Raw genomic sequence first — 22,982 nt, 5'->3', positions numbered from 1 at the left:
CAATGAGTGAGTGAAGAGTGAGTGAAGAGTGACTGTGGTTTCACGGCTACGGCTACGGAACCTGAGTGGGTCCTCACCTGCGGTTCTGGTTCGTGGTCGTAGGGTATAATGGTCATTCACTTTCCTAAAGGGAGTGAGCAGGCCCGGGGTTTATACGGGCACACCTTCACCAAGACGCGCCTAACTTCCCAAGAGGGTCGCAGCCAGGCGGACACCTCAGAGAACTCCTCCCCACCGCTTTGTCTGTTAAGCTGCGACACCGTTCAAGGGTTAGGATGGGTAGCGTAGAATCTAAGCCTACAGTCCTTAAATGCATGTAAAAGAACTTTAAAAAGGATTTCACAGGAGATTACGGTGTCACACCGAGTCCCAGTGGACTTCGCGCCCCCTGTGAACACCAATGACCCACATTCCGGGTCGACTGGCCCGCAACAGGAACCTTAGACCTCCCCACCATGCGAGCAGTTTGGAGAATCATCACCGGGACTCCCAGCCACCCCGACCAATTCCCTTACATAGATTCATGGCGAGAGACTGCTCAGACCATGCCCCCTTGGGTCCGGTTCCGTGCTAATAAGGGACAGTGCAGGATTTTTGTGGCCCAAAGGACCAGAGACTCCAAACTGTCCAAACCCATCTATCAGGAAGCTCCTGAAGAGGGCCCATCGCCAATGCCCTACAACTCTACCGTGACACCTCCTGAAGTACCCCCGAATCCACCAGACACCCCGTCACTGTCAGTCTCCCTGCCGCCAGCTCCTTCTGACCCTTTTTAACACAGAAGAACGACGCAGGATTGTAGCTGAGACCCAGAGGTGGCTCCAGGACCAGGCTCCAGCAGGGACCTTGGACACAGAGCAGTGGGCACAGAGAGCAGCACCTGACACAACCGGGATTAGGATTTCAACTCCCTGAGCGGACGAAAGGCACGGGGAAGGTATAGGGAAGCTCTCCTCCATGGGGTCCGGGAGGGAGCCGGAAACCCAACCAACAAGAACAAAGTCGCTCTGATCACTGAGAAACTGGAGGAATCACCAAGCGAATTCTAGAGCGCCTTTGTGAGGCATACCGCGTCTACACACCCTATGACCCAGAGGCCGCCAAAAATCAGCTGATCGTAAATGCCGCGTTCGTTTGGCAGTCCCATACTGACATCTGACGGAAACTCCAGGAACTTTATGGGTTGGCAGGAATGAACATCACACAGCTGATATAAGTGGCCCAGAAGGGCTACGTTAATAGAGATCGGACCGTCCAGATGGAGAATGGCAAGAAAAAGAAAAAGGAGCGGCGCCTGCGCACTGGAGCCATGCTGAGGAGCTGCACCGCGCACCTGCGGGCGCTGGGGGCCCTGCGCGGCCCACGGAAGGTGCATGCCCACCGCTCTGTGAGCCTCGACCCGCGCTGAGGTCATTTTCTTTTGAGAAAGTCATTTATAAGGACCTTTCTATCCTCGATCCCAGCTGGAGCAGGGACATAAGACTCCTCTTTGACCAGTTCATGAAGAAATGTGAAGACGGCTCCTGGAAATGTCTGCCTTTATATAAATATGGATCTATTCAAACGATACAGACTTCAAAACGTTTTTTCATGACCCAGAACTTACAAAAGAAGATCTAATGACATAGACTCGTCTCTTCGCCAGCAGCTTTGAGGAGAGCCTGGGCTTTGAAAATGCAATATTCTATAATGATGTTGGGAAAAGGACGGTTTGCTTGTTTCAAGGAGGTCTTTACCTGGAAGGAATGCCTGGGCCTATTCGTCTTTGTTCTGCTGCTGTGATAAATAGCCAAGTTGATAAAGTTGAAGGAAGAAAAGTTTTTGTTTCTGGTAAAGTTCTAAGTGTCAATGAGAAGACCCTATACTCAGAGGCAACAGGCTTATTTATACAGCTGGATCCTGATAAAAGTTTGACATAAAGGAGCTGCTGGTGAATTCCACACCATTCTGCATAAGGCTGTCCCCTTCCGGAAGAAGTGGCTGTCTCCACTCCTACTCTGCTCACCCACTGCTGAATCCCCTGTAGGGAGAAGCTTGCAGACCTTCCTAAGCAGTCTTCTGAATACAGTTCTAGGAACTCAGTTTCTACCTTCTAAACTTTTTAGCACAGAAACAGTGAGAGTATCAGCAATTCTTTGTGTCTCCTTAGGACATGTGTCTGGTTCTCAGATTTGAATGGGCTCCTTAAAGTTGCACAAGCATGATGTCTGTCCCACTGCAGACTGGAGAAAAAAGTTTTTTAATAATTTCAATTTTTTTAATTTCAGCATATTATAGGGGTACGGATGTTTACGTTGCATATATTGCCTTTGCCCCACCTGAGTCAGAGCTTCAAGCATGTCCATCCCCCAGAGGGTGCACACCGCATTGGTGAAAATACCAATCCCCGCCTCTCCTCTCCCTGGAGAAAAAATTTGTGTTGAAACTTTTACTGCAAACTTGGAAGTGCTAGAAAACCAAACGAAGGAATAAATACATAGGTGTGTGCACATATGCATACACATTGTAGATACAAAGCTAGCTTTGTTGTATCTAAGCGAACAAATCTTTTTGGTTTGAGTAAGAAACACAACCAGTTCCTGTAGGAATGGATACCTCACATCTGTTGTCTGGGATTCTAGATATTAAACTACTGTACCATTTCTAAAAAAAAAAAAAAAAAAAAAAAAAAAGGAAGAATGAATGAATGAATGAAAGAAAGAAAATAAAACAGAAAGCTGCTCTCCTGGCCACTGCCCTCGGAATACCTGGCCTGCCATGGGAAGGAGGACCCGGGAGACCAGGGACCCTGAAGCCTGACCAGTGCACCTATTGTAAGGAGTTTGGTCACTGGAAGCATGAATGTCCCAACAGAAGAAACCACCCACCACCAAAAAGGAATCTGCCCAGGGGCTTCCGGCAGGAGCTGGAGACCCAGGACCTCATCCATCTCACTGGTGTTGACTTGGAATAGGACTGACCAGGTTCTCTGACTCTTGGGCCCCAGGATCCTACGGTCCTAATGGAAGTCAGGGGGCTGATCAATAAGGTTCCTGGTGGACACTGGGGCAGAACACTTGGTGGTAACAACCCTGGTGGCGCCACTTATGAAGCAGGAAACCACCATTGTGTGAGCCACTGGACCTCGAGAGGCTCGACCCTTCTGCCAATAGTGAATATGCCAGATGCAGGAGTCACCAAATAAGACACGAATTCCTGTACATACCGGACTGCCCCATTCCCCTCCTAGGTCAAGATCTCCTGAGCAACTGGAAGCCCAGATCACCTTCCACCTGGAAAGGACCGCAAACTTCACATGCGGTACCCAAGAGACTCTCATAATGGAGGTCACCATGCCCCAGGAATCAGAATGGAAGCTATACAGCGAGGCCAAAGAGAAACATAACCCACCTGACTTCCAGCAGGATTTTCCATCGGTATGGGCAAAGAAAAATCCCCTCCCTCGGCCCCCCACGTCTTGCACACCAACAAGGTGATCAAAATGAAACCAGAAACCTAACTGACCAGGGGACGACAGTACCCCATCCCCAGGCAGGCTCAAGAGGGAATTCAAGAGCACATTGATAGGCTCACGCGGGAGGGGATTTTGGTGGAGTGCCAATCTGTATGGTACACTCCCTTCCTGCTAGTCAAAAAGACCTGCAATAACCTGTACTCGAATATATATAGCAGCACAATTCACAATTGCAAAGATATGGAAACAACCCAAGTGCCCATCAATACATGAGTGGATTAATAAAATGTGGTATATGTATACCATGGAGTACTATTCAGCTATAAGAAACAACAGTGATATAGCACCTTTTGTAGTATCCTGGATAGAGATGCAACCCATTCTACTAAGTGAAGCATCCCAAGAATGGAAAAATAAGCACCACATGTACACCAGCAAATTGGTATTAACTGATCAACACCTAAGTGGACATATAAGAATAACATTTATTGAGTGTCAGGCGGATGGGAGGGGGAGGAGGGGATTGGTATATACATACATAATGAGTGCGATGTGCACTATCTGGGGGATTGACACGCTTGAAGCTCTGACTAGGGGGTGGGAGGAAGGAAGGGAAAGGCAACACACGTAACCTAAACATTTGTACCCCCATAATATGCTGAAATAAAAAAAAAAAAAGACCTGTGACTGATTAATGAGGCTGTAATGACTTTCCACTCAGTGGTACCGAATCCATACACCCTCCTGGGCCTCATTCCTCTTAATGCTGCCTGGTTCTCCTGCCTGGACTTGAAGAATGCCTTCTTCTGCATGTGGCTCCCTCCAAAGAGCCAGCCCCTGTTTGCCTTGGAGTGGGAGGATCCTCAGACTAAAAGGAAAAACCAGCTGACCTGGACGCAACTACCACAGGGATTTAAAAATTCACCAACTCTATTGGGGAGACTGTAGCCACTGACCTCATCTCCTTTCTGTGAGAAGAAACCCACTGCACACTTCTACAGTACGTTGATGACATCCTTCTAGCACCTACTCCAATTACTCACTGATAAAGGATACAAAGTCTCCTGGAAAAAGGCACAGATCTGTAGGCAACAGGTAAAGTACCTTGGTTTCCACATCACTCAGGGGCGCCGGACACCGGGACATAAGCGTAAGCACACCATCTGTACAATTCTCAGGCTGACCAGTCAGAGACAACTCAGAGAATTCCTCGGAGCAGCCAGATTCTGCTGAATCAGGATCCCAAATTTCTCCCTAAAGGCCAAGCCTCTGTAGGAAGCCCCTACGTGGGCCTGAAAACAAAGAATTAGAATGGGCCGAGAGTCAGGAATGGGTTTCCAGGAAATAAGACTTACTAAAAAGAGTCCCTGCACTAGGGCTACTGGACGTCACCAAAGACTTTAACCTGTTTGTACAAGAGAAGAAACAAGTGGCTCTGGGGGTTTTGACTCAAACTGTGGGCCCGTGGCAGAGACCAGTGGCTTACTTGTCAAAACGACTGGATCCAGTGGCAGCAGGATGGCCATCTTGCCTCTGTGCACTGGCGGCCACCATCCTGCTAGTAAAGGAAGCAAACTCACACTGGGACAAAACCACCACATGCAAGTCCCTCATACACTGATATCTCTATTGAACACCTTAGAGCACCAGTGGCTCTCAAGCAACCAGTTAGCACAATACCAAGGACTGCTATGCAAAAACCCACGGGGTCACCCTGGAGACTGTGCAGATCTTGAATCCTGCTACCCTCCTGCCCACCGAGCCAGGGCCCCTGGACCATGATTACATTGAGGGAGTAGAGGAAGTCTATGCCAGCCAGCCAGATCTGAAAGACAGTCCTCTGCTGGCACAGGACTTGGAACTCTACACAGATGGCAGTAGTATTTTTTGAACAGCCAAGAAAAAAATTGCAATTTATTAAGATTCAACAAAGCGTTGTACTTTTGAAAGCAACTTTCGGTGCATGTTCTTCAACAATCACATTCTATGAGGAAAAACATTAAGGGCCACAAACTTGTTTTTTTATCTGAGAGTTACAGACAAAATAAAGATAAAAAACAAAACAGAACAACAACAAAAATCAAACAAACCCAACAAAATCCGAAAACAAGCAGATTCTTTGCTTCCATCCCCAATTTTAAAACATTAGGAGTTTTTCTACAACTCCATGCTAACTGGCAGCATGGGAGCTGTATGTCTGGGTGCACACGCACGCACGCACGCACACATGCATATATTTGATATACATATGCAGGTATACATACATCAAATATACAGATGCATGTAATATGTAATGGCAATGAGATGCAGCCACTCTGAGGAAGGTTCGTTCCGCTAAATACACTACTGAACTCGAGAAGAAAAGTCTTGAACCCAGTTTGTGCATAGTTCATGATCCTCCATAAAACCAGCTTTTGTTGACCTGCAATCTTGCAGGACTTTTTGTTTGTTTTTTGTTTTGTTTTGATAAAACCATTAAAAAGCTAATTTAAAAAAATGTAATGCACAAGTTTCCTGATCAAGCAGGCAGGGAGCACAATGTTCAAATATTTTTTTTTAAAACATACTTGAGGGTATGTTATTTTATTGTCTTTCTTTCTTGCAAAACAATCAAAGCATTGATCATTTTTAAAACATAAAGCAATTTTTAATATATAAAGCACTCTTCAAACATCTATTTCTTTTTAGTCCATTATTTGGTAAATATGTAACTGCTACACATTAGAGATTAGGTATTTTTGTCTTTGTGGGTTTTTTTCTTTTTTCTTTTTTTCTTTATTTTTTTTTTCTTTTTTATTTTTTAATAACATCTTCAGTGCTAGGAGTTGGGTGTAAAAATACATGAAATGGTGTGGAGCTGCCCTCGGGAGCCCTGGCTTCCCTGAGACTGCGTCCGGCATGTGCAAGACAGTGGCCACAACGCCTCGTCACTTTGATGAAGGGGCGGAAACAATCGACAGAGTCCATGACGACGGCCAAAGGGGACAGCACTGTCCGATCCCAGAGCTCTGAAGTAGCGCATCTGCATTCTGAAAATAGGATTCTTTACAACGGAAGTATTTTTTTTTTCTTTTTAAAATTCCTTTTTAATTTAAAGTCTGAAGGAGAAAAAAGGTCTGTAAACAGGTGGGAGCCCAAACCAGACGGCAGTAGTTTTATCCAGAATGGGAAACAACTGGCGGGCTTCGCAGTCACCACAGTCGATGAGGTCATCATGTCAGCTCCCTTGCCCCAACAGTGGTCGGCAAAAAGGGTTGAGCCATGGCCCTCATCCAAGCCCTCGGGCATGCCGGTGTAAGAAGGCTCCAAATATGCCTTTACCACAATACATATCCACGGGGCAATATACAGGGAGAGGGGTCTGCTGACTGCAGGTGGAAAGGAGATAAAAAATAGGGGTGAAATCCTCCAACTGCTAGAGGCAGTTTGGGAGCCAAAAGAAATTGCGGTGGTCCACTGTCTAGGGCACAAGAAGGGCACAGATCCAGTTGCCACCAGCAATCGCCTGGCAGACCAAGCAGTCAAAAATGCAGCCACCCGAGAATGTTCAGAGGACAACATTGCAATCCAATGCCAAATCTTGTTGGCACCCGAGTGGCCCAAAGAATCAAAGTGTGCCCCAGCGGAGAACCAGTGGGCAGAGCAGGAGAAGGCCAAGAAGGATGCAGACAGGTGGTGGCACCTACAGAACCATAACATCTTTATCCCCAATAAGTTAGCATACCCTATTGTCTCCCAACATCACAACCTGACTCTCTTAGGGAAAACAGCCCTCACGCAGCTACTTGCCCAGTACTACTACACTGCCAAACTTCCATCCATCGCTGCAGCAGTCAGCATCCGCTGCCAGACCTTTGCTAAAAACAATGCAGCGGTCAGGCTGAGACCCACTCCAGGAATTCAGTACACTGGAACCTCTCCGTTTGAGGATGTGGAAGTAGATTTCACAGAAGTAAAACCATGTCAGGGCTATAAATGTCTGTTGATAGTGATATGCACCTTCTCAGGCTGGGTGGAGGCAGTCCCTATCTGGACCAAAAAGCCTAGGGAAGTAGCAAAGCTTCTATTGAGAGAAATTATTTCCAGGTATGGTCGGCCACTCTCCTTTGTCAGTGACAACGGATCAAGCTTCACTGCGGAGGTCATACAAACCCTCACCAATGCACTAGGAATCAAATGGAAACTACACACAGCCTACGGGCCACAGCTCAGGGAGGGTGGAGCCCGTGAACCTCGAGAGTTCAGACCCTCAAGACCACTCTAGCGAAGCTGTCTCAGGAAACACAATTACCCCGGGTAGACATGCTAAGCCTAGCCCTGTTCAGAGTCAGGTGCTCACTGGAGCCCACAGAATATTCACCCTTTGAAATCCTGTTTGGTAGACCTCCCCCACTCATCAAGCGATTAAGGGGACACATTAGACAACTAGGGGAATTGAATATAAAAACACACCTCCAGCCGGGCGAGGTGGCTCACGCCTGTAATCCTAGCACTCTGGGAGGCCGAGGCGGGCGGATTGCTCAAGGTCAGGAGTTCAAAACCAGCCTGAGCGAGACCCCGTCTCTACCATAAAAATAGAAAGAAATTAATTGGCCAACTAATATATATAATATAAAAAAAATCAGCCGGGCATGGTAGCTCGTGCCTGTAGTCCCAGCTACTTGGGAGGCTGGGGCAGGAGGATCGCTTGAGCCCAGGAGTTTGAGGTTGCTGTGAGCTAGGCTGATACCACGGCACTCACTCTAGCCTAGGCAAGAAAGCGAGACTCTGTCTCAAAAAAAAAAAAACACACCTCCAAGCCTTAGCCAAAACTATGCACCAAATCTACCACACCGTCCTAGAAAAAATCCCTATCGCCCTGGGTCTCCCTGTCCACCCCCACCAACCTGGGGATCTAGTCTGGGTAAAGGACTAGAAAAAAATACCCATAGAGCCCACGTGGAAGGGTCCCCATACCGTGATACTAGTTACCCCCACTGCTGTTAAAGTTGCAGGTATCACTCCAGGGATCCATCACTTCTGGGTGAAAAAGACTGAACCAGACAACGAAACTCATCTCTGGACTGCACATCAGGACCAGCAGAACCCACTAAAGATCCAGATTAACTGTCTCCCAATGAGGACAGCCACACCCAGGATGGAACAGGAATAAATGGGAACACTGGCCCTGGCCCTCACTGTGGGTTGTAGTGACCTTACTGGGGATTGGACTCTTCTCGGTAGCTCCAGGAGATTAGACTGGGCTGCAGAGGGTGTCACTAACTGTGGTATTTTGGCTCATTATAGGATGTCTACTCCTGCCTCAGTCCCTACCCTCCTCCTCTCTGGGGCACTCGCCCTAACAACTATGGCAGAGAAGGCCTGCCCTGAGGCTTGTCATGCTAGGACCTGGATTTCCTCCACTAACGGGATTACTCGAGGCTTCTGGACCACAAGAGGTTCCACAGTCAGCACCTACATGCCAAAGACATGTTATAGTCAGGCTTAGGTGTGCCACAGCAGGAAAAGAAATACTGGACTGGCACTATTACAGCCCCCTGCATACTGCAATTATAAAATTCATAGAGACATAATGGCCTTAGGAGACTATCACCCACTGGGAAATAATGCCCTATAATAGACATATAAGGGCATCAAAGGGGGGAGTGATAAGGAAAACCCCGATCTTATTACTTGGTGCATCCCCCACCTGAGACCCCCTCCCCTTGGGGAAGACCCACATCATCATAATATTAACCTATTACCTGGCGCATCAACATAATACTAACCTATTACCTGACACATCAACTAACCTATAACCTGGCAGCCCATAAGCCACCTGAGACCTCACCCCTCAGACCACCTCAACTTAATAAAAGTGGGAAAAATCAGGTAGACAGGGCTCAGAATTTGGTGGTGGGACCCCTCTGAGCACATCAACAAATAAACTGATTCTCCAATTCTCCGCGGGCCGCTCGGTTTATTATCGAAACCACCCGCTATAACACTTGTGGTAACAGTATTTTAGATGCTGCTTCCCTAAATGACTCTTCCCTGACCTCCACAAATCTATGCTCCAGTTTAAATCAGGGTCTCTGCTCAACACTCTTCACTTAGAGCAATTTTTAGTTATATATCTGAAGGCTTATTTCATGAATGTCTATCTCCCCCTTGAAGCTATAATTTTGTTTACTTTTTATACTCCCAGAGCCTAGCCTAGTGCCTGGCAAATACTAGGGCTCAATAATATTTATTGGCCAAAAAAGACTATTCAGTGGGTTTTGATAAAGGCATTCATGACCATAGGCATCTTGGCAATAACTAACATTTATTTTTACCTGAGAGAGCAAAGGTGCATTTGAGAAGAGAATTGGATTTCCTAATTATCATCAAATCCATTAGTCCCCGCTTCAGTTCCTTTTTATTATTATTGTTATCAAAGGTGTTAAAAGAATGTTGAATATACCTAGGAAAGCCAGCCTCACTCCTGAGAGATGTGTTAAATCTGTTCAGCCACTTAATTACATCAGGACTTCTGACTGACAACAGGTCCCACTTCCAGGGAAAGATGATGAGACTTTTATCCAAACTATTATCAGGAACAAACAAGTTCACCATAAACCATTGTTGTTTAATCATATGTTGCTTATAATTAAAACCAGTTTACCTCACTCCACTCAAAAGCAAGCAAGTACCAACCACATCTAATTACCTAAGTAACATTTAACACATATGGTAATACCTAACATTTCCTGGGTACTTGATAAGTCCAACACAATGCTAAGCAACTTCACATGCACTTTCACATTTAATTCTCACAACAATCCTGTGAAGTACTATTATTATTTCCAGGAGGCTGAGGTTGGACAATTAGCAAAGGTGGTGAGGACCAGACTAGACCTCTGGGTCTCTCTGACCTCAGGACCTTCCTTCTTACACCTGTACATGAAGTGTCTTCTAGTAATTATCTCCCTTACTAAACTGTGAGAGCCTAGAGGACTAGGACTACCTTTTACACATCTGTATCTATAGCAGGGGGCGGAGTCCAGTAAGACTCAGTAAGTGTCTAGTGAATGAAGGAGGAAGTGCTTTCTCAATCATCAAAACTATATTATGTTTAGTATGATTTTAATGTTAAGTATACTTCACTATAATATATAATATATAGAAATAAAATACAGAAAAACATTTATATAATAAGATAATTAAATATATAAATATGTTACTATTTCTATTAAATTATTAATCCGTGTGTTATGCTGACACAGAAGAAACAGCCATTTTGTTAGGTGAAACATGCTCAAGTTCAAATAATAGCACTTTTATATTTTACAATCTAAGAAAAAAAGCCATGTCAACTCTTACTTATATAAATAAAATGCTTCATTACCAGATTTTTCCACTTAACTAGAGGTTTATCATTATAAACTGCTAAACAGAAAGTTGTATGAAAAAGTAAGGATATTATACCTATAGGCACTTTCTTGTAGGTTCAATGACATAACTTTATGTTTTATTATTTTTCATGCCATTAGGGACAATTTAGTCCTAATGAGAATTCAAACAAGCACATATATAATACTTGGCTTAGACTCTCCATCTTTTTTAAGCTTCCAGGTTGCACACCTCCTTTCAAAGTCCTTCTGCATGAAGTCCTCGCCTTTTAATATTAACTCTACCTTTATTCCACACCCTGACTCACCCAAGTGTTCCTCAAAGCATTTTTGTAATGATTAAATTACATATGTTTATAGTGATCGTTTTTGTTGACTATTAGTCTCTACTATATCTGATTATGTAAAGTATTTGAAATATTTCAAATATTAATATTTGAAATGGAGGAAATATTCCCAACTCACTCAGTTATTATAGTAGGTGACTGGTTAACTGTGAATTGATAGTGACATTTTTGTTTTGCATGAAAAAGAAAAACACAAAATGAGCACTTTGGAGAGTAATTTTGGATGCTGTTTTAAGCATATGTGAGATCTGCTTTGCTTCTGCATGATTCCGGAAGGAAGACTGTGACTGCTCTTTATTGATTTCTTAATGTGCTATCTTTATGAAATGAATTACTTTGTTTCACCATGCTTGGAACTTTGTCATCTAGGGATTATCTTTTTGCCAGTGATACCAACAAGGCCTCCTGTTTTTGGTGTTCCAAGAATATCTACCTAACCCACTGGTGGGCCTAAGTGGAATTTTAAAACTCCATTCAAAGCAAAGTCCACTTGGGAACTTCCTGATCCCAACTGGACTGGCCTGGCTTTGAGCATAGCTCTATTATCAGGACTGGTTAAATTCTGAAATCCTATATGTATATCAGCAACACTGAGATTACTGGTTTTGAAGACTTAAGTAAGAACCCTCATTGCATATTTGAGTTACATGTGGATTCCCCAGATGACAGTAATTGGCAGTGTTGTCAAGAATAGAATAGTGAACAATGTCATGGGCACCAGGGTGGGGTGGCTCATGCCTGTAATCCCAGCACTAAGGAGGCCAATGTGGGAGGATCACTTGGGGACAAGAGTTCAAGACCAGCCTGGGCAACATAGCAAGACCTTGTCTGTACAAAAACTAAAAAATTAAGCTGGGGATTGTGGGGTGTACCTGTAGTTCCTGATACTTAGGAGGCTGAGGCAGAGGCTTGCTTTAGCCCAGGATTTTGAGGCTGCATTGCGCCACGATCATGCAGCTGCACTCCAACCAGAGCAACAGAGTGAGACCCTGTCTCCAAAAAAAAAAAAAAAAAAAAAAGTAAAGGGTAATAGAAATATATTTTTATTGTAACTTGAACATTTCCCAGTTGACTGTGGGTACAAATCAGGTAGTATTCAGAGTTGTAACTGCATATTCATTGGGGCATACCCACTGGCTGGCACACTGCCCACCATGATTGCCCAATAAATATATCACAACTTTTTACTTGTAAACTGAAATTAGAAGTGCCTTCTAGTGATAATATGTTGTGATTCTATAACACCCTTCTAAAAACATGCTGTTGAATACTCCAGGGTTAAAAGTACAACACTTGGAACTATTTTATTCCATAGCTATGATGGAATTTCTATTTTTAAATATCAAAAGTAGCCTTTAGTCATCTTCATCATTCCTGTTTTCATCCTGCACTATCATGCCTTATTTTAGGAAGAAATATCCTGCAGTATATCCAACATATTTTGGTGTCCTACTGACTAATGAGCTTATGTTCCCAACCATTTGCCAGGTTTCGTTTGTAAGAAGTATGACAAGGAGACAGTTATAAGATGACTGATTCTCTCCCTGGCTGAAAAGTCATCTGTTTCCCACTTGTGGTTTGGGATATTTATACTATCTTTTGAACCCTGCCTTTTAGATTAGACAGAAAGAGAAAGTCCATTCTCAGATACATTTTTGAGAAAATTAACACCATATAACAGCTTAGATGAGGTTATTTTATATCCAGTTGTATTTTAGGCTTCACTACACCTTGAACATCATGGATATCTATTAAATTGTGTTTGTGTAATGGGTATGGGAAGTAATTGATTATTTTAACACAGAATTTGTAACTTTTTCTTTGAGAAATAAGCACTTGCTATCGGTTTATGGTAGGTAATACAAAATATGAAACTTCTTTGTGTTAATTTAAATTGTAAGTCTGTGAGTGATTTTTAACATTTTAATGTTTTTAAATAATTTTGGAATATTCTAATCTGTTTAATTTCTTAAGGAAGTTGCAATGTTACTTATAAATTAAGTCTATACAGTTGTTGGAGCAAAATATAGTTGTTTCTTCTAGAAAACGTGTCAGTGTTCTAGTGATGGGGTCCTATTATCAGAATATTTCTCTACTGTTTTTAAAATACTGCAAAGGGAAAAAAAGGAATGAACGTAGGCAGGCAGGCAGGCAGAAAGGAAAGAAGGAAGAAGAAGGGGGGAACTACATGAAAAGAAGGATTATAGAAATATAATCAAATAAAACTCGGCCTTAATAAGTCACAAAAGAGAAGCTTAATGAAAAAGGAAATAAACAGCAAATGAAGTATTTGACAAGAATTTTCCACATAATATTTAGTTATTCCCACAACAAACATGAAGTAGGAATTATTATCACTATTTTAACCATGAGTAAATTGAAACTCAGAAAGTTAAATAACTTCCTCAAGGTCACACAGAGAGGAAGAGACTGAGTAGGACTCCAACTTCAGGTGTAAATGACTTCAAAACAGCCCTATTCTGTGCACCTCACATAAACATGATTCAACTCAAGCTCAGATCTCATAGTAACTACCAATTTTGAAGGTTAGATGCCTTACTTACATAGCATAATCCTCCATTTGAACCTCGTCTGTACATTTCTGCTCTGATTCATACATCTGTAAAACCATGGGCCAGTTTTTGCCACAAATCTGTTTGTATGAGTCAATGAGGAGCCTCCTGAGACAAAAATTGGTTCTAAGGGGGGAAAGAGTAGAGATAAGATTTGTCCAATTGCAAAGTCTTAGTCCTCACAGTGGAAGATGGAGCCAAAGACAACTAGTTCCGAGCAATACGCAGCAAGGCTTTATATATAAATACTGGAAGATTTTGTCACATGGCAGCCCAACTTTCCTGCCATATCTCTACCAGATACATGGGAGAGCAGCACCCCCACCAACTCACCACAGCCACAACACTGCTCTGATCCTAGGAGAGTGCCTGTTATGGGTCATAAGAAGGTTCAGATCCTAGTGGAGAACAAGAGAGGTGCCTACAAGAAAGCCCACCTCCCAGGCACGGAAAAAGAAGAGGAAGTAGTTGCTGGAGGAAGGTCAGAAATGGTTGTTCTCAGAGAAGACAGCCCAAAGCAGGAGAGGGAGAAAATGGCTCTTTGCCATTTTTTTAATTAACCAGCTTGATGGTTAAGCAAATGTAAGCCACCCCCAATGACTGCATGAAATGGATCTGGGCTTCTGCTCCATTGGGAGTAGAAGCCAGTAATGCCCACAGGAAATATATGCACCTCATTTAATACTCATTGCAACCTAATGAGGTCTTAATATGCCACCTCCACTTTATAGATTTATTTTTAAAAAATAAAACTAAAGAAATGAGGCTCAAAAAGGATTAGGAACTTGCCAAACTGACAGCAAAATTAAGTAATTCAGTGAGGGCATTACATCAGCAACACGGCGGTATAGAAAGTCCTAGATTATCCTTCTTTCCCCTCCCTGCAACATACTAATTCAGCAAAACTTCACTGAAAAATTGTCTTTATGAAAAGTCAGAAACTAATTGAAAGCTTCTGTACTCCCCTGAGAAATGTGACATCAGACTCACTGAAGCCAGTAGGGAGATTCGGGACATTCACCAGAGACCCTGCCTCCAACCCAGCACCATATGATCAGGAAAAGACACACTGGCTCACAACTTCCACCAGAGGAAGGGAAGGTTGGTTCATGTGTCCAGCACGGGAGCTTTTGTGGGGGCTTCCCAGAGAATTAGCTTTTGTCTTGCCAGTCCTGCAGGTCTCCTGGCCAGGTATACTTTGGTTTAGCCACCCAGAAACAAATGGAGGCAGGGTTTCGGGCTGACGGCTGCCACTGATCCTTCCACCTGTGCAGTACAGAGTAAGTGGAAGAAAAATTCCAGTTTTCAGTTTCTCCCAGAGGAGGGAGAATTGGTCCATGTACCCAGCATCACAACTTCTCCCATATGTCAAAAAAACCATCACCTGTCTCAGCAGTCTTAAAGTTCTAATGTATCTGACACAGTTTGGCCACCCAGGGAAGAATGCAGGGAGACCTGGACTGATACACACCACAGAGCCTTACCCCGGTGCACCCCATTTCAACAAACAACAACAGATTACACCTTTATCTGAAGTTCATATGGAATAGTCTCCAAAAGAGATCATATCTTAGGTTACAAAATATGTGTTAAATTTAAGAAACTCAGAGTATCATACCAGATATCCTTTCAGGACACAAAGGAATGAAACTAGAAATCAGTAACAGAAGGAAAATTGGAAAATTCACAAATATGTGGTTTTCACATTTTTAAATGTTTTCTTGTTAAAGAAAAATAGAAATAAGAAAAGAGAAGAATATGTCACAGAGACTATATGTAGTCTGCAGAGCCTACAGTAGCCTAAAATATTTATTATCTGGCCCTTTACAGAAAGTTTCCTGACCCCTATTAGATCTTTATGTCCAAACCTGGAAAGATTTCCAAGTAAAGTAATGGACTGGTATTATCATATTTATGTTTTTTTTAATTCTTAGATATATGTGTATGCCTATATAAATAAACATAAGTATATACACACACACATAAATACATAGGCAGACAAAAGACTGAACCAATAGCTGGTAAACTGCTGTCACACTTCTTCTGGGGAGCAATGTGGGAACGGACTGGGTCAGGGTAGACATTCACTCTCTACAGACTTCTGTTTCATTCTTATCTTCTGCAAAGAGAATATATTCATGTATTACTTTTATAATTTAAAATGAGTAACAAGATAATAATATTTTGATGAAAGTTACTAGAGTATATATGGCAGATTAACTCTCTATATCCACCCTAATCTCTTTCTAATGTGCCCTCTCACATTGGAAAGAATGAAAGATTAAAAGAAAAAATCCTAAATTTCTCAGACTTCCTCACAGCTAGAATGCAACAGGGATGAGATTTAGGTTCCTCAGATCAGATTATGATATAGGAGCCCTGCTTTCTTGTTTCTACATTTCTGCTTTAAAAGTGGTCACAGAGGGGCCGCGGGTGATGGCTCCCACCTTTAATCCAAACACTCTGGGAGGCCACTGGCAGGAGGATTGCTTGAAGTCAGGAGTTTGAGACCAGACTGAACAAGAGCAAGACCCTGTCTCTATGAAAAATAGGAAGATTAGTAGGGCCACGGTGGCACATGCCTGTTGTCCCAGCTACTCAGGAGGCTGAGGCAGGAGGATCACTTGAGCCCGGGAGTTTGAGGTTGCTGTGAGCTCTGCCACTGTACTCTACCCAGGGCCACAGAGCAAGACTTTGCCTCAAAAAGAAAAGAATGGTCACACAGGGATGTGGTTTCTCTGAGGGAAAACAGCAGCATCCAGGCACTAGCTGTCACTGTGCAGAGAAGACTACCACAAGTGTGGCCGGCGCTGGAGCTGGTAGTTGTGGAGGCAGGTTTCTCTTTGTGATGACTTCCTGACTGAATGAGTGATGGTATGATTTCATGGCCAACAACTACTGTGGCAGCTTCCCAATTCAGCAAATGGCTTCCTGACAACAAAACATACAGCAGGTTCCTTGGGGCCCTGATTCTGCAGTGTGGCTTTGAGATTCATTTGTGAACACTCAGCCTAGAATCTGTTTTTTTCAGCCCTCCAAATTGTGATTACTTTTTTACTTAAACCAGCTTGAATAGATTATTTTCTCTAAAGGTGAACTCATATCAATACAGTAACCTATCTGAGTCCTGTAACAGAGGGCTATGAAGGTAAGGAAGGAATTTGAAGGAGGTCACATATATTTTTTCTATTAACAATTCTCACAGCAACATATCAGGTAGGATTCTCACTTTAGAGGAGAGAAAATAGGCTAAAGGAGATAAAGTCCCTGGGACAGTGTCATATAATTATTAAATAGCAGAACTAGGAATTGATCCCATATCCATCTGAGTACAAAACCATGTTTCCCATACATATAAAAGCACATATGTCAGTTTGGCAATCATGATCCTGAGGCTCATTATGCAAGTGGTGGTGGCTGTGGTGGTTGTTATCATTATCACTTTAAGTGCAAATCCACATATGAATAATAACAGGTCAGGGGTCGCATGTTTGTATATTTAAGGGCCCAGGGTATTTCTCTTCAAGTACACCCATGGTTTTTAATCTTTTGGAGGGGGGTCACAAACCCCATTAAGAATCTGATGAAATTACAGATCCTTTCTCCAGAAAAAGTTCACACTCAATTTTAGAGAGTTTATGTACCCAAGTTAAAAATACATTCAATAAATGTTATTCCTTTGAGCTTCACTGAGTCCTGAAATTTTAAGAGTCTGCCTGATCTTAAAGCAGCTCTTTATGAATTTCATCCTTCCAAAGAACTGAGTCAAACAATCTCCCTAATGAACTTTTCTTAGCAGAGTCATCTCTTCAAATCATTCCCAATTCTAGGCTTTCCTCAAGGTGTCAGAAGCCCTTATCTCTGTGTCATTTCCAATTACAAGGTTCTACCCAAGTTCAAATATGACAGAACATCTAGTCTCACACAGTATCTGCCATCTTGCTTTTGCTGTTTGGGAAAATATCCCTTTGTGCCTGGTTAGTCCATGAATGTATTAGCATGCATCCACTCCTTTGAATGAAGCAACTTAGAATGTGGAAAATAATCACAGTTGTCTCAGTGTCTTAGAAAAAATGCATTATTCTCCAGGCCACATGAGCCTAGAGGTTAAAAATTGTCAAAAAAGACATAACCTAAAAGCTCAGCCTCTCTTCCATTCTCATCTGTGAGGGAGATCCAACCCTCCTTCAAATTCCTCCCAAACAGTGCCACTTATCTCTGGCGGGTGCCTCCAACGTATCCTTCAAGCAACCTTCCATTTGCCTTACTCAGCATTTATAGCTGGTGCCAGGGCCTCTGAAGCTACCAGAATGTCGCAAGGTGACTATCCTTCTTGCTTTCACTCTGTGAGTTCCGGTGTCCACTGCCTGCTCCAAAAGCATCCAATAAGAAAATTATCCTTCCATTGGACAGAAGTAAAAATATAAAAATATAAAAGCAAGCTTACTACAGTCACTTCTGCCTTCCAAGAAATCACAGCACATGCACAATTCTCATCAAAGGGCAAAGAAATTTCTTTATTGCTTTCATCTACAAACAGACACTGGTGGAGGAGAGAGGAAAAGGAAAACTGAAATTTCAAAAACACAGCTCCTCCGTGTTGCTAAAATGTGTGATACAGAGTATATGGTCCATTGTTTTCGCAGAGATTAATGAGACTTCAGCTATAAGACGAAAGGCCTGAAGAACTAAGAGCGAGTAGAGAATTTAAATTGGTGGCAACCCAGGAAATACAGATACTAGGTATTTTGATTTAGCTTTTCCCTAGAAGCAGTATCTAAGGAAGGGCTTGATACAGGCAGTTTGCTTGGGAGGTGTTGCCAAGGAAACAGAAATGAGGGGGTGGGTAAAGCAAGAGAGAGGAAAGAAAGATAAGTCCATGGAGGTTATATGCTTTTTGGTTTTTGAATTTAATTTTGTTTTTTACTTGACAAATCATAATTGTACATATTCATGGGGTTCCTAAGTCAGTGTCATATAATTATTAAATAGCAGGACTTGTTCCAAGTATGTTTTGATAGGTATAGTGATAATGTATAGTGATCAGATCAGGACAATTAGCATATTCATCATCTCAAAGATTTATCATTTCTTTGTGTTGTGAACATTCAATATTCTCCCTCTAGCTATTCTAACTACGTAATATATTACCATTAACTACAGTCATCTTACAATGCTGTCTGTTAATGAGGGGAGTACTAGTGCTGAGGACTCTTCAAGAATATGCTACAGAATTGTCCTGCTGGGAAACCAGGAAGCGGGGTTGTTTATTTACCTAGTTATGTCCCTCCCTCAGTTGATGGTTGGTAATGGGGTATTAACCCCCTTGTCCTGAGCCTCAGGAAGCTCCCTGGTGTCCGAGAAAGCCCTCAGGAAGTGAGGGACTTTGGGCCTTGAGATTGAGGAATGGTCAACGTGCTCATAACTGGTCACCAAAATGGCAGGTGGGCTCAGAGTAGTCAGATTGCTCTATGGTGAGATGGAAAGACTCTTCAGGAAAGGCTGAGCAATAGGGTGGTATAAGACCATTTCTGGGCTCTAAACACACAATCAAACCTGCCACACATATGAATATCTTACATGAAGGCATGTGTGAGAGAAAGCAGGAGAAAGAATCTTGGGAAAATGCCTGAGTCCCAAATCGGGGCCCCTGGAGAAAAGGGTTGAGGGGGAGATGGGGAGGTCAGTGGGAGCAGGAGCGAGAGGTGTCCATGGCGATAGCTCACAGCAAGCTGAAAGAGCAGGGTGCTCCCAGTGAGGCTTCAAAGTAAGGTCTCCTGGTCCTTTTCATGTCCTACAGAGATTAATAGTAGAACAACTCTCCATTTTCACCTGATGTTTATTGCAGCTCCTTTTCCCAGGACCCAGAGCCGGTTGAGAGCAATCTGAGTAGCAGACACCCACCATACTCCCCTCAAAGTCTTGCCTTCTCCTGCCCCCCAACACTTGCCCTCTCACTCTCTTTGAACCAAACCCATGAATTTCAACTTTTTCTTTCCTTTATGTGATTCTTTTCCACAAGGCTCCTCATTCAAAGAGACCAACCCCCTGGTACACATCAGCCTTCCAGATCATGCCCAAGCAAGTCTGAAGCCTGAAATGCACCTAGCTTAGGCTATCCAGCAGGGATCCCCGCTAGGAACCTGCTGAAAGTGTAGAGGGGATCAGCCCCCAGCACAGTTGGCTAATTGCTGCCTCACAGAAGTGAATCTGTGTGTCAGCAGTTCTGTCAGCACTCTTAGGGACAGACCCTGTGGTGAGCCAGAAAAAGCTGTTTTTCTGTCCATTGGAAAATATTTCTAAGACAAAGCCTGGTCCACTGAAGCATTAGCTAGGATTTTAGGTCATGGGCAAATTAATCACATTCCTTCACAGTGGGGCTCCACGGAGGGAAAGTGGGAGAGTTGCTAAGTGGATAACTGCATTGCCTGAATAAACGCACCAAGATCACAGCAGGCAACAAATCCCAGATCCTGCCTGAAGATGGGGAAGGAGCTCCAAATATTCCATCATGCTTGGTTCTCAGAGTTTCCAGGCCTGGACTGGGCCAAAGTTTCCAACCATGTCACTCTCCTTAATAGTGCTGTCTGAGTGCATACCAAGTCCTCTACAGACTTCCTAAAGTTTGGAGTATCCCATCCCACCTTAGCCACCAGTCCTTCCTTCTCTGATTTTAGGGCCCATAGATGGGACCACCTTCTGCTGGTAACCCATTTTAACAGGGAAGGAAGGGCTGGGGAGCATGATGCTACAAAAAGGGGGGTCTATTTTTAACTTCCATTCCTGGGAAAAAATAAGTAAAATCCTTCTCTGAAAATACAGAACAGTGGTCCTACCAGAGAGAACACAAGAGGTGCTGCAGGAACAACCCAGCCATTCTTGGAGTCAGCAGGCAAAAACCAACAGTCACCTGCAATTGTCCCTGCCACATGAGACACAGAAAACGGTGGGGCACAGCAATGGAGAATGCATACTGGGTGGCACTAACTTCTCCTCTGGCCACACTGGTAAGGTACTATTGCCAACATCTTTCTAATTGAAAGCTTCTATCAGAATTCATAAAACATCATTTATATTTTATTGTGTTAAAAAGTATTGGCTGGGTACAGTGGCTCACACAGGTAATCCTAGCACTCTAGGAGGCTGCAGTGGGAGGCTCACTTGAGGTCAGGTGTTCAAGACCAGCCTGAGCAACAGTGAGACCTCATCTATAGAAAAAATAAAAAAATTAACCGGGCATGGTGGCTCACATTCCCAGCTGCTAGGGGGTTGGGGGGACTGAAGCAGGAGGATCACTTGAGGCCAGGAGTTTGAGACTAGCCTGTAGTCCCAAGTCCCAGCTACTGGGGAGGTGGGGGTGGGGAGGGGGGTCGGTCAGGCAGAGGATTGCTTGAGCCCAGGAGTTTGAGGTTACAGTGAGCTATGATGACGCCACTGCACTCTAGCCAGGGCAATAGAATGAGACTCTATCTCAAAAATAAGTAAGTAAATAAATAAAAGTATCCCTAAATCAGATAGGCTAAGTTATGCTTATAACAAACAACCCCAAAATGTCAGTTGCTTAAAACAACAAAGGTTTATTCTCGCTCTCACTACACATCTATCATACCTTGGCTGGAGGCTCTGCTGAGTTTACTCACTCCAGGACCCAGGGGAAGGAGAAGACACTCTGGAATACTGCCTGTCTCTCTGGCAGAGGAAAAGAGAAAACATGGGGTTATAGGCTGAATTCTGAAAGTTCAGAGAAAGAAGCATTATTTCACCTCCCTCTCCATAGAATCTCTTCATAGCAAACCAACCTTTCTCAAACTCCTCTAGTGACTGTTACTATTACTATTTATATTAGTGTCTTTCCAGCCCTTTAAAAGTAAGTTCTCACTGTCTCCACTTCTTTGCCTCCTTCCCTCTAAGGAATCCCCAAATCATTTGGTCTGGCTTTCTCCTCAACCATCCATCCAATTGTGGATGCTCCTGTTAAAGTCACCAAAGAATTCCTTGCTGTTTAAACCAAGGAGTACTCTTCCCATTCTATACTACTGGTCATCTCTGAAACACTGCTGCCAAATGGTCATGCCCTTCTTTAAATCTTTTTGTTTAGCATAAGGACACTGGAGTATTTAAAAAACCCAGATATCATATGATTGAACCCATAAATTCTTCAGTATGTACTGCTAACTAGCAAAAATTTGTAAAACATAACCATCTTTCTATGAACACACCTGACAAAATCACCAAGGGATCCTTTATTTTCCTCATCTAATACCCAGTGTATATTAAAATTTCACTGAGTGTCTCAAAGGCAATTAGGATTCAATCGAAGTCTATACATTTCATCTGGCTATGAAGTCTCTTAAATCTCTTTTATTTTATAAAAAGTCCCTTGTCTCTCCTTTCATCCTCATACCATAATTTGTTGGAGAATTATTTATCCTTTAGAATGTCACACATTTTGGACGTGGCTGGCTGCTTTCTCATAATGTCATTTAACCTTTCTTCCATCCCCTGCGTTTCCTGTAAAACCGTAGTTAGATTTAGAGACTTGATTAGATTTGGTTCACTTTACTTTAGGCAAGAATGCTTCATAGGTGACGCTGTGCACTTTCTATTGTATCACATCAATAGGCACAGACTGGTCGGCCCACTTTTAGAGATGCTAAGATCGATCAGTGGGTTCAGGTTGTAACAGCCTAATTCCTTATTTGTGAAGTACCACATCAACCTTTAATCTAATTATTTTAACATTCACTGAAGGTCACTGCCTAGATCCATTATGTCTTTAGAGGCTGCAAAATGGTGATTTTCTAATCCTATCATTTTTTTTCTTACAATTATTAGCTGGACTTTTTATGTAAAGAAAAAAAATTTCCTTTGTTAATTATTAGCCTATCCTGTAATTCAGTGTGTGTAGAAAATACAGGAAAAATGCTTATTTTCTTATTTTCAGGGTGATGAGAGTAAATGACTAATAGTGCCCTAACAACCTCCAAATGGTGACCAATCAGTTTTTCCTTAAGTGTCATTATGAACTTATTGATTTTTAATATATTTGATGGGCTGCAGTCACTGTTTATCATGATTTCTGCCCCAAATGCTTCTTCACAGACCAGTGAGAGGCTCTTAAAGATGGCTCTTTTATCCTTTTGACTAAATCCATAATTTCTTTGTTTTCCAGCACAAGAGGTACCAACCTCACACAGATATTGTACATTCCTGTCATTTTTCCAAAGAGCTCTGG

The sequence above is a fragment of the Microcebus murinus genome, chromosome 8 (assembly GCF_040939455.1).
Source record: "Microcebus murinus isolate Inina chromosome 8, M.murinus_Inina_mat1.0, whole genome shotgun sequence".
NCBI classification, from domain to species: Eukaryota; Metazoa; Chordata; class Mammalia; order Primates; family Cheirogaleidae; genus Microcebus; species Microcebus murinus.
This window is presented reverse-complemented; position numbering follows the sequence as displayed.